Source organism: Psammomys obesus, unplaced genomic scaffold, assembly GCF_907164565.1.
Source record: "Psammomys obesus unplaced genomic scaffold, mPsaObe1.curated_primary_1811, whole genome shotgun sequence".
Taxonomy (NCBI): Eukaryota; Metazoa; Chordata; class Mammalia; order Rodentia; family Muridae; genus Psammomys; species Psammomys obesus.
This window is the reverse complement of record NW_026596166.1, coordinates 4,114,859-4,125,952: the sequence shown is the minus strand read 5'-3', so window position 1 is coordinate 4,125,952 and position 11,094 is coordinate 4,114,859.

Below are 11,094 nucleotides of genomic sequence, written 5' to 3'. Positions count from 1 at the left end.
AGAAAGAAAGAAAGAAAGAAAGAAAGAAAGAAAGAAAGAAAGAAAGAAAGAAAGAAAGCCATGATCAGTTTCAGCTACATAGAAAGGTAGAGGTCATCCTGGGTTACCTGAGACCTGTCTCAATGACAACAACCCTCAAAAAACAGGGAAACCCTACTACCCCCCCCCCAAAAAAAAGGTGGGCACTGCCTGCCACCGTTGTGTGTAGGTGGGCAGGTGCTACTACAATGAGCAGGTATATGGTGGGAGAGAAAAAGAAATGAAATATTTTGTGCATTATGAAGAGAGGTGGAGCTGGAGATGCAAGTGTGGAGGTAAGGAAGAGCCTGATGTGAGTAGCCTCACTGCCACCTGAGGCCATACTGAGTGAATGTCTGAACCCTTGTTGCCACTGAGGGTCTTGTCTGGGTCTGTGTCCATGCAGCAGCAGGGGTCTGTGTCAATGTCCATGTTACCATCAAAGGCCATGTGGACATCTTGGACATCAGGGCTGCTGGCTGGCGCAATGTGGATGTCCGTGGCCATGCTGAGCTGGCCCCACCCCAACCTTCACCAGCTGCGGCACTCAGGAGAGCTGGCCCTGCCCCTCACCTGGGCATATCTGGGATATCTGGCCCTGGTGGTATAGGAATGGGAAAGCTGGCCCCTAAACATGGGGGAGCCACCTACATTCCTCACCGGCTGTGTGGAAGTGTGGGCATGGGAGGGATGGCCCTGATGGTGTAGCAGAAACCAGAGGCCTCAAAGCGCACCAATGACTCACTGCAATGAACAGTTGCAAGTAAAGCTGTTTGGGCAAAAGGCTATGTTGTGTGGCACTCTGTGACATACCAAAGCTTCCATGGTGAGATGTTTTCTTTTTAGGGGGTTGGGAGGGGGTTGCAAGGGTAGAGGGCAGATGTGGAAGGACAGGGTGATGAGTGGGATTGGGGTATATGATGTGAAATTCACAAAAAAATCAATAAATGTTAAAAAAAAAAAAGTTCCAAACTATCCCAAGCCACAGGAGACTTGAGGTGATGGCTGGGAGTGGAGACAGACAAAATGGGCCAGATTAATTTAGCAAAGAGGAATGTATCGCCTCTGAAAACCTGGGTTGTAGCAGCCGTATGAGTAGACTTGTGTTCTTCCCCTTTCTTTGAGGTGTCTGCAGCAGTCTCAGCCTTCACCTTCCCACCTAGCAGTCATGGCTCCATGCCCTCAACCCTCTTGGTGCCAAGGTCAGCAGATGAATACCTAGGCTATTCCAGCCTTTCTTCCCAGTGGGGGCTGCTGTGCTTCATTAGGTTTGGGCCTTTATCTTGGGTCACATGGGCAATGAGACCCCATCAAAAGCATATTCGTGAGAATGGGAATGGGAAATCAGAGGTAGTGTTGCAAGTCTAGAATCTCAGCACTGCAGAGGTTGGAGACAGGAGATCAGAAATCCATAGCCAGCTGGTGTGGTAGCACATACCTGTAATCCTAGCGTTTGGGAGGCAGAGGCAGGCAGATCTCCGTGAATTCAGGCCAGCCTGATCTTACGAGAGAGAGAGAGAGAGAGAGAGAGAGAGAGAGAGAGAGAGAGAGACAAAGAGAGGAAGCAACACAGTGAATTAAAAGTTACCCTGAGCTATCTGAAACCTGTCTCAAAAAAATTACCCTGTCGCCCCTCTCCCCCAAAACCCACAAATCATTGGGGAAGGAATGAAGCTCTGGCTTAGTAACTTTTGTGTTGCAGTGATAAAATGTGCCCAAAGGGAACATAGAGAAGAAAGAGTTTATAGTTCCAGGGGGATAAGAGTCCATCATGACAGTGAATGACAGACACATGACAGGAAAAGGAAGACCAGAGATTTTAGCTTTAACCCAAACATAAAGCAGGGAGTGAATGGAAGCAAGAAGATGAATTCCCAAAATCTGCCCCCAGTGGCGCACTTCCTCCAAGGCCACACCTGCTAAACCTCCCCAGGCAGCGCCACTAATACAGGACCGAGTGTTCAAATACCCGAGCCTAAAGCTGGGAGCGGTGACACATGCCTTTAATCCCAGCATTCGAGAGGCAGGGACAGACAAATCTCTGAGACTCAGAGGCCAGCCTGGTGCACAGAGCAAGTTCTAGGACAGTCAGGGCTGCACAGAGAAACCCTGCCTCAAAGCAAACAAACAAAAATATCCGAGCCTGTGAAGGACATTCTTATTCAGATCACCACAAGTTCCAAATAATAACTGGGACTGTAGCCAACGTGGGAAACAGGTGCTTAGCAGGCCAGTTACCAACACTAGCCACCACGGTGGCCTGGGTGTGACAGAGACCCGGAGTGGACAGTTATCGTCCGTCCATTCCACCCCGAGCCAGTCATCTTGACCTGTCTTTGCTCCGGGTTGACAGTAACCAGGGATAAGTCAGGCAGCCTGTTTTGGCCCTGGTGGTTGATCCAGAGCCAAGAACACGACCTAAAACAATCCAGAGAAGTCCTGGACATTGATCAGAAAACACGATTGTCCTCTCCTAATGGGACAGTGGCACACACGGCCATTTTTCTACACAGAAGTTAGGCAGGCTGAGAACTGAGCACACACTACCTTCTGCGAGATGGGGAACATGCCTGTGTGCCAATCTGAAGGCCCTCGCTCTGTTTCCTTCCATTGTGTGAGCCACTCAGAGTTGCATTTAGCATTATGGACAGTCCTAAGCTTACCGTGTCTTCACCTCACAGTATTACGAAAGTAACATGTGTTGAACAGGTTCCATTCTGTGCTTGGCAGGTTAGGTACAGCAAATAGGCCATACAGTCTCACTATATAACCCAGGCTGGCCTGGAACTCAAGATCCTTGTGCCTCAGCCCTCTAAGTGGTAGGAAGGTAGGTGTGTGCCACCACAGCCAGCCACCACAGCCAGCTCAGAACTGCAGCTTCCATGTTGTTTTCAACTTACAGTGAGCTTATCAAAAACTGAGGTGGCTCCCAGTTGCTGCCTGAAAAACAGCACCCTGGACTGTTCTCCCCAGTGGTAACCCCTGTGACCACCTGCCTGATGTCCTTCCTCCCCTCATCTGATCCTTGACTGGGCCTCACCGAGGGGGTGAGGCAGATGTATGAGCTGTTTCATAACTGGAGAAACAGGCCAGACAGCTGAGTGATTCACTAGTCTCTACTGTTGGGTGGTGCGGTCCACCTGAGCCCAGATCTGCCCTCCAACTGCCCAAAGCCCAAGTCCTCTTCCACCCTCAGTCTCTAGATGAAGAGGTACAAGAAGAGGTAAAACTGGTTTCTCCCAGGGCTGAATGACTAAGGCCCTGAATTCCTGGCCCCATCTTTCACCAGGAGAAGGTGGTGACAGCAAAGAGGGAGACAGGTCTTCCCCATCCTTTTCTTTTGAAATGGTTTCTCCTGTAGTCCAGGCTGGCCTTGAACTCACTCTGTAGCTGAGAATGGCCTTGAACTCCTGATCCTCCTACCTTTATTCCCCACCTGATTTATGTGGTGTTGGGGAGTGAACCCAAGGCTTCATGAATGCCAGGCAAAGACTGTATAGTAAAGCTATGTCCCCAGCATGGCCTGCATGCTGTGTATAGTCCATGGTACAGAGTAACATTCTCTGAATTAAGTGTGTGCCACCCTGCTGTCACACTGTGTTACTCACAGGAAGGCTATGACATAAGTCTCTGGGAGCTGACCGCAGCCCTGGTGGCAGCTAGCCTTCTACAACCTGCCCTGGCATGTCTAACTGGTTCCTGGACACCTTCCTCATTTCCCACAAGGACAGCTCTGCCTGAGCCCTTGGCCAGCTGGTATGGGTTGGGACCAGATAGCTGAGATTCCTTCCTCCTGCCACTCTGAATATATCCAAGAACAAGATCAGGTAGGGACAGAGCCTAGTTTAATGGCTGCTTTTTCACAGCCCTCAGCTCCCCCAAAGGAAACACAGTTTTCAAAAGCCAGCCATAGGAATAAGGCAGGTTGAGATAGTACTCATGAGGCAAAAGCAGGAGAGTCAGTTCAAAGCCAGCTTTGGCTACACAGTGAGTTCCAGGCTAGCCTGGGCTATAGCAAGATCCTGCCTCCAAAAAGGAGAGAGAGAGGGGGAGGGAGGAAGAGAGAGAGAGGTATAGAGCAGGAGGGGGGGAAGAGGAGAAGCACATTTTAAAATAAAGCTTTGACTGGGAGGGTGGATCAATTATAGAAAGCTTGCATGAGGCTCTGGGTTCAAGCCCAGCACACACACACACATACACACACACACACACACACAGAGAGAGAGAGAGAGAGAGAGAGAGAGAGAGAGAGAGAGAATATCAACTGGGCGCAAGCCTGTTGATGCAGGAGGATCAGGACCTAGGCCAGCCTCGGCTACATAACTAGCTTGAGGCTGTTACATGAGACTGTCTTACGAAGAAAAAAGAGTGGCTGGAGAGATGGCTCTGTGGTTAAGAGCTCTCCCAGAGGACCTAGGTTTGATTCCCACGTCCACATGGCTGCTTACAACGTGTAACTCCAGTTCCAGGGGCTCTGACCTCCTTAGGCTCCTGCATGCACACAGGGAATAACATACACTCAGGAGAACACACACACATATAAAATCAGATATGCATATAGTATGTTTGTGTTTGAAGTAAAACAAAACTTCAGTTTTAGATTGACAGAAAAAAAACAAACAAACCGCAAAGCACAACGTTCCTACATAAACCTGCCAGTTTACTTCAGTTGTTAAACATTTTACATTAAGGACCCAGAGAGATGGCTCAGTGGTTAGGAGCACTGGTTGCTACTCTTCCAGAGGATCAGGCTTCAGTTTCCAGAACTCACATAGTGGCACGTGGCTGTCTGTAACTACAGTTCTAGAGTACCCAATGCCCTCTTCTGGCCTCCACAGGCACTACACACACATGGTGTTCATAAATGGGGTGTTTGTCACAAGGATATGGATGGATTAACCAAAGGCCACATTTCACTCCAATTCCTCTAGTTTCTGGCTAATGCCATTTTAAATTCCGTTTGTTGACCGTGTGGATGATGTGTGCACATGACACATCACTGGTGTGACAGTCAGAGGCACGTAGGAGTCAGTTCTCTCCTCCCACCAGGGAGCTTCTGAGGACAGAACTCAGGTCATCAGAATTGGCAGCAAGTGTCTCTGCCTGCTGAGCCACCTCGCCTGCCACTTTAACCATTTTTGGTGCCAAGATACTATGTAGGATGTACTGTACTCAGATGGTCTCCTTGGCTCCTCTAGAGTGTTTTAGAGGTTCAGGTCTGGTTATTTGCTCGACTGTCCTCAAGTGAGATTGGCATGACACTTCTGACGGGTTACGCTTTGTGGAGAAAAACCACAGAGGTAAGTCTGGACAATGTTAACCTTGATCGCTAGCCCAGCTACTATGGTTGGGTGTCTCCAAAGAAGGAACTAATTACCTGCTAATCAACTAACTAATAACCGACTTACCATGTGCCCTAGAGAGGAGCCACTATGGTTAGGCTACATTTGATCATCAGGCTCTATGATTTCAGGGAGGAGTAAATTACTCCACAGGGGTATTTTTTTTTTTTAACCACTTACTTTATTCAGCCCTTTGTGTCCATAGTTTCAGGCCATGAATTCAGCCAACCGAGAATCAGAAATACTAGAAAAACTGATGTTCATACTGAACATAAGCAGACCACCCTTTCACCACACTCCCTAAGCAACACAGCTCAGCAGTTACCCACACAACATTTGCACTGTGTTAGATACGGCAAATAATCTAGACGTTTGGGGAAGTAGGCAGTGCTGGGGATGAAATCCAGGGTTCCGTATGCTAAGCAAACACTCCTCAGCCTCGAGAGATGCATTAGGTACGTGGGCGGACTTAAGGAGGTTATACGTGGATACTATGCCGCCTGACTAAGAGACCTCAGCATGCAAAGCTCTGGGTAGCTCTGAGGGGTTTGGGGCCAATCTCCAGATCTGAGGGATAGCTATTTCTATCATTTCTATCAGTGCAGACTCCAGAATACTTTAGAGTTATGTTTAATAACTGATATGTTCTTCTACTGTTGTCTATTTTGCTGCTCAAATTATCCATACTTTGGCTACTGGAACTCATTAACTGGCTATTTCTTTCACATATCAATGTATTTTTTTACATTCAAGAGCAACATTATATCATCTTTTTCTTTCTGCCAGTAAGTTGACACTAGGTTATGGGTGTTTACCTTCAGTGTACCTTTCTCTCGACCTTTGCTCACATTAATGTTCTTGCCACCTCTGCACCTGTGATGGCCTGATGGGACAAAGGGTGTGCTGGAGCCCACAGCTATCTGTCAGAGCAGGACTCAGTCACAGCTCCTTGCCAGGAGCAGACTGCAGGGCATGGTCCCAGAGCTTGATGACCAGTACCCATCATGCACTGGTGAGGCCCTGCAAGCGTATCCTTGTGAGAGAGATGCTGACGGTATGTGTGATCTTCACTGGACAACACCTCAGAAGGCCTTTTCCCTCTCCAAAGCAGTGCCTGCCAGGTGCCTGGATGCTAAGGGAGTCCATCAGTGTGTGAGAATGGGAATGGCAATCCAACCTATATATAGGGCCAGAGGCTTTGGGTCTATCTCTTCGCCACTAACTGCAGCCACCTTATGGCGGCTACATATGATCTGTGTGGCCTGAGGCTGGACTTCCAAGGGAAGGAGAGCAAAGAGTTTGAGAAGGTCTGAGAGGCCCTCCCCTCAGCCCTGCCACCCCTTACCTGCCCCCCAGGGGCCCCACTTAAAAACTGGGCGTGCATGCTGGTGGCACATGTAAGCTTCTTCAAGGTAGGGGTCAGGCCTTCTAAGCTTAAATCTGTCCAGTGGCTGGTACAGGACAGTCCCAAGACAACATAGTGTTCAAATGCCTGCAAGCAGAAATCATGTCCCATCAAGAGACATGACTGCATACCCAGGCTTGTCCCTCTGTGCATGTTCAATGACTTTGTAGAGACTATGACAGACCAGGCATTGGCTAAGGCAAAGCAGCAAGGACTGACCGGCCCGAGACCTCTTGGGAGCATCTAGGCTGAAAGGCCTCCTCACATCTGTTCTCTGCATACAGGGAGAGGATGGCCTGGACTCATTTCCTGGACAGGAAATGTGCTCAAGTTGTTGGACCCAGAGCCCTTTCCCGGTCTCTCAGAGACCCTGCAGTAGGTGTCTGCTGTGGACGTGACATTCCTTTCTTAGCTGGCTGGCCTTGCTGTGGCCCCTTCTAGCCTTAGATCTACTCCTGCCATCATGGATCTACAAGGACACTAGGAGATAAGGGACCGATGACTGTCAAGCACTGTGCATAGAGCCACACTGCTAGCTGGACTCCCTGATGTGGGAAGAGTGACCAGATGGCTGGTGGTGGCCCTGTGAGCATTTGGTTCCTCTTGAACCACATCCTGCAAGGCACATGCTCTGTTCCTAGGTTCCTGCAGGAACCAGCTTGTGGGCAGCAGCGTAACTCTTGAGACCAGCCAGCACCATCAGGTTTGTTGTCTTTGGCAGAAAGCTTAATCCTTGGCCACCTTCGCCACTGGAATGGAACATTCTGGCACAGCTTTCTTAATATCAGATCTTTGAGTCCTTCTTGGTTTTTTTCCTCCAGTCTTTACTTTGCTGGAGACAAATTAATAATAGAGACTGCTGGATAATTATGCCCAGAGAAGGCTGTGGTATAGAGGGCCACACCCTGCAATGAACATCAGGTAAACAATCCTGCCTGGGGCCTGGCAGTCATGGCAAGCCTACCGGCTGCTGCCTGGTCAGCTGGTAGCACAGGCTCAGTGGAAGGGACCTGATCAGCTGCTCTGAATTCAGGACTGCCTATTCTGCACACTTCTAAACACGCCCATCATCCTGGGTATCAGCAGCTGAGTATCCTTGGGTCCAGCCAACAGGTTTGTCTGCCTTACCTCATCCCAAAGGAAACTTAACATTTGTCTCCTATAAGAGGCTTAAATCGTTCTTCCTGGTTAAAATGTAAAGATCAAAGAGTACATCCTCTCCTTTGAAGCTCATTTAGAGGAAGCCTGAACCTCTGTGGGTGTTACTGTGGAGAACCCCTCTAACACACCATGGGGTTACCATTGCTGTTTCAAGTTGCTTTTTAGAGGTTTGGAGGAAGCCTTGTCTCGCTCATGCTGATAAATACACCCACCCTGGAAAAGTGTGAACTGGCAGGCAGTAAGTCACAAGGGGCCCACAAGTCACCCCAGGTCACACTGATAGGGTCATTTTTCCACACCTTAGGAAGTGGAAAGATGTTTACATACTCAGACCACCAATAACTTTACCTTTCGTCACCTCAGTCACCTTTTCGCATACCTCAGACCAGTTCCTCCATCCCATAAATACTCCTAAACTCTATCTCAGAGAAGGCAAGTGGAAGACCAGGGCTCCTCACTAGAAGGGGAGCCTACTGGGCTAAACAACTGGGCTTCTCCAAAACTCAGAGCTCCAAGAATGGGCTTACGGGGGGGGGGGGCAAGTCCAGTTTGTTTGGGTACCCCCATGAAACAGAGCTCAGGTGAGAAGGCTGAAAACAATGGCTTGCCCATACCCCAACAAGCCCTATGTGGAGGAAGCACTGGGCTGGCACAAGAGGTACTCTGAAGAAACACAAGCTGCAGGCAGAGGGAGGGAGAGGTGAAAGAGCCAGCAGGCAGTCACTTTTCTGCGGTCTGTTTGAAAGGTCTTTCTCCTCCAGAGAGCAAGCAGAGCACAGCTGCCCTTCGGGGCTCACTGTGTATCATCGTCCCCCTTTCTGGAGTATCTTTATACGCCGAACTTTCATGGCAGCAGTGCGGGACAGAGCTCATTCACTCTGCATCTCAACAACACTCGGACAGCTCAAGAGCCAAGGGGCTGCTGAACTACCTGTCATGTATCTAAGCACACTTTGAGGGCATCTGACACGCGCACCCGTTACTGTCCTTGCAGGATGGCTCTGGAGACTGGCACAGCAACCAGAGGCAAATGCTGCAGCACGAAAGAGAATTTAGACATGCGGGCTCCAGCCTCTGGCCTGCGGGTAAGAACCCCTGGAAAGAAGCTGGGTCTACAAAGGACTTCAGTGACGTGGAGGGGCTGAAATGATGCGGGTCCGGTGCCTGTTACGGTTTATCTTATCTTTAGCCCCCTAGATAGCCATTCCTACTTCTATGTTGGACTTGACACCCAATGACGAACAGGTAAAATGCCTTTGGAATGTATGAGCAGAATTCTAGTTCCCACCCATCAGATTCTATCCAAGACCTACAGCGCAGTTTTCCCACTGTCAGAACCTGCCTACCTGATGTACCCACCAATATATTTTCAAGTGCCTTATGGGCTTCTGCTCTGTTCGCACAAAAAATTTCTTGAAACTTTCCATACTGGAACATGGAATTTGGGATGATCAAAATCAGTGTTCCCAGCCCATGGCCATTTATAGTTGGCTCCAAAATAAACTCTTCATCCCTTTTGAGATGGGAGTTGTTTTTGCCATCAATAGGCCTTAACCACACTGGCACTGGTTCTGCAGCCCTTCAGGTCAGCTTCCCTAGCAGCTGACCAGGAAGGAGCACCAGAAGCCTCACTTAGCCACAAGGTGATGGTGGGGAGTGGGGAGAAGGGAGGGATCCATCCTTCTAAAGCAGTGCAGTCCAGCCAGATTTGTCAAAACTGCTCAGGATGCAGTAGCTGGAAACTGTGACATTTTCTTCAGACAGGGCCTCTCTAGGCAACAGAGGCTAGCCTTGAACTCCAAATCTTTTTGGCTCCGTCTCCCAAGTGTTGGGATTATAGTAGAGGCATGTACCACCATGGCCAGGGAGGGACCCGTTGCTAAGGGACTAACTAGGAAGTAGTTTTGTGCATGCTCTCTCTAGGGAGAGTAGGTGTGTTAACCCCTTGCAGCACAGAGGTTGGCAAATCTAGTTCCTATGTGGGTCTCCTTCAGGCCTAGAGAAACCTGAACAAACAGTCTCCGTCTTTGTGTCCCTGGGGCTTTGAACAGACTCCAAGAGGCCTGAGTCCAGCCAATGTTCTACAAGGGACATCCGAAAGACGTAATGGGGTGGTCTCATAGTCTTGGCGCCCCACTGGAGCAGGGGTAGCCACCACTTGCCAGCTAAATAAACCTCAGATGCATGCTAGCAGTTCAGCCCAGCTGTGACTCAATTTACTCCAGGAACGTGTTTCTTGGGTTATTACACAGCAGTGAGCCAAACCTGGGTGACCCAAGGACCACCTGTGAAACCAACTCACTCCAGCTGGGAGGCGGAATGCTACAGGCCAGAGGCAGGAGGCCCGGAGTCTCTCGCACAGGCACTCTTGGGATCAGCCTGACCTACTTGGGGCTGATGTGCAATTTCCCCGGTGTCTCTGGAGCAGAGTTAGTATTCTAGTTTGCAGAGAGGCTGACTAACCTCTGAAGAGGCTGGGAACCTCTTCAGTGTTGAACAGCCTGTTAGTCTGGACCTGGGGACCTGTACTCTTTGATCCCTGAGACCTGTTAGGGCAGAGCAGGTGGTGAGAAGCATTTGGGAGATACAGAACTTAAGCCTCACTCTGGGCAACTGTGCTGGATGTTGCCACTGGTCACACGACCTCATCCAGTCACACAGCCACCTTACACAGCTACTGCCATTATGAGTCTCATTCTAGAGCTAAGCACGTGGACGCTGAGAGAAGCTACTAGAGAAAGACAGAATATTAACGCAGGCAGTCTGACTCCAGAGCCTGGGCATTAGAAATACTGTCATTTTTGCCAAAAGAATTCTGCTTTAGTCCTAGCTCGTGTCTCTATCTCCTGCCACCCACTCAGTTTTATTTCTTAAACCTGTCCCAGCTGACAGCTGTTGGGTGTGGTGACACACGTAAAATCCTAGCAAGTGGAAGACTAAGGCAAGGGAAATCTCAAATTCAATCTGGGCTACCCATTAAGTTCTGGGCCAGCCTGGTCTATATAATAAGAGCAAGTGCCAAGAAAACAAAACAAAAGGTGACAGCTCTGTGAGCCTACATGATACTTTACAGTCTACAAGGGGACTGGCATGCCAAGAAAGCACAGGCCTATGAGGAACCAGGCCATTTTTAAACACCCTGTGCTGGGGGCAATTGCAAAAGTAGTC